The sequence below is a fragment of the Gobius niger genome (assembly GCF_951799975.1).
Source record: "Gobius niger genome assembly, contig: SCAFFOLD_312, whole genome shotgun sequence".
Taxonomy (NCBI): domain Eukaryota; kingdom Metazoa; phylum Chordata; class Actinopteri; order Gobiiformes; family Gobiidae; genus Gobius; species Gobius niger.
The window spans coordinates 1-2,000 of record NW_027639262.1 but is presented as its reverse complement, the minus strand read 5'-3'; the positions used below and the strand labels follow the sequence as shown (position 1 = coordinate 2,000).

At 49.4% G+C, this 2,000-nt stretch overlaps 1 long non-coding RNA gene across 1 annotated transcript; it reads left to right on the top strand.

Annotated features, from left to right (window-relative positions):
- Positions 1-181: 181 nt before the first annotated feature.
- LOC306982673 lies at positions 182-2,000 on the top strand. Its single transcript, XR_013794221.1, has 3 exons — positions 182-314; positions 1,822-1,887; positions 1,971-2,000. It is a non-coding gene; the product is annotated as an uncharacterized lncRNA (long non-coding RNA).

Here is a 2,000-nt window from a genome sequence, read left to right as displayed (position 1 = left end):
CTGCCTCCTCCTGGCTGACAGTGCTGCCCCCTCCTGGCTGACAGCGCTGCCCCCTCCTGGCTGACAGTGCTGCCCCCTCCTGGCTGACAGTGATGCCCCCTCCTGGCTGACAGTGCTGCCCCCTCCTGGCTGACAGTGCTGCCCCCTCCTGGCTGATTCACTCTCTTCGCTCTCGCAGGGACATCGGGAAGAACTCGTTGCTAAGATGGCCGACGTTCGTTTACTGGACGGTCCTGGGCGTGTACGAGGCCGTGGTCATGTTCTTCGGCGCCTACTTCCTGTTCGACAACACCACCTTCACCAGCAACGGTCAGGTACGGCCTTCACCCCCCCCCCCTCTGCCCCCCCCCCCCTCTGTCCCCCCCCCCCGTTATCTTTATCCTCCTCCTGTTGATTTACTTCTGCTTTGGTTTGACCCTGTTTGGTTTCTCTCGTGCTGCTTTTTCTTCTCTTTCTGTTCGGACTCAGCTCATGACGACCAACACGCAGATGGTAAGGACGGGATCCGGAGCCTTTAGCTTTAGCTTTAGTGTTAGCTTTAGCATTCGCTTTAGCTCCATTAGGTTCCTATTCATCTCACCGTGTCCTCACCGTCCCAGACTTTAGCTTCAGCTTTAGCATTAGCTTTAGCTCCATTAGGTTCCTATTCATCTCACTGTGTCCTCACCTCACCGTCCCAGACTTTAGCTTCCGCATTAGCTTTAGCTTTTAGCTCATGTAGCTTCCCCTTCATTATTCATCTCACTGTGTCCTCATCTCACTGTCCCAGACTTTAGCTTTAGCATTAGCTTTAGCATTAGCTTTAGCATTAGCTTTAGCATTAGCTTTAGCATTAGCTTTAGCATTAGCTTTAGCATTAGCTTTAGCTCCATTAAGTTCCTATTCATCTAACCGTGTCCTCATCTCACTGTCCCAGACTTTAGCTTTAGCATCAGCGTTAGCTTTAGCTCCTGTAGCTTCCCCTTCATTATTCATCTCACCGTGTCCTCACCTCACCGTCCCAGACGTTAGCTTTAGCTTTAGCATTAGCTTTAGCATTAGCTTTAGCATTAGCTTTAGCATTAGCTTTAGCATTAGCTTTAGCATTAGCTTTAGCTCCATTAGGTGCACCTTCATTATTCATCTCACCGTCCCAGACTTTAGCGTTAGCGTTAGCTTTAGCTTTAGCTCCTGTAGCTTCCCCTTCATTATTCATCTCACCGTGTCCTCACCTCACCGTCCCAGACGTTAGCTTTAGCTTTAGCATTAGCTTTAGCATTAGCTTTAGCTCCATTAGGTGCACCTTCATTATTCATCTCACCGTCCCAGACTTTAGCATTAGCTTTAGCATTAGCTTTAGCTCCATTAGGTGCACCTTCATTATTCATCTCACCGTCCCAGACTTTAGCGTTAGCGTTAGCTTTAGCTTTAGCTCCTGTAGCTTCCCCTTCATTATTCATCTCACCGTGTCCTCACCTCACCGTCCCAGACGTTAGCTTTAGCTTTAGCATTAGCTTTAGCATTAGCTTTAGCTCCATTAGGTGCACCTTCATTATTCATCTCACCGTCCCAGACTTTAGCTTTAGCTTTAGCTTTAGCTCCTGTAGCTTCCCTTTCATTATTCAGGACATTTATAAACATCCACCTCAGAAAACCCCACATGGATCCCCCTGTAGAACTTCCTCCATCAATCTTCACATCCCTACATTTAACCCCCCCTGTTCTCTTCAATAAACATCTGTCCATTAAACCACATCTGTCTCCATAAACCACATCTGTCTCCATTAAACCACATCTGTCTGATCCTCAGATTCTCCTAAACCCTCTCCTTTGTCTCGGCAGATGTTTGGAAACTGGACCTTCGGGACTCTGGTCTTCACCATCCTCGTCTTCACCGTCACGTTTAAGGTGAGGGGCCTTTAAACCCGGCCGGGGGGGGGGGGGGCAGGGGGGGGGGGGGCACATCTGGCTCACCTGTCCTGTGTTTGCAGCTGGCCTTGGACACTCACTACTGGACCTGG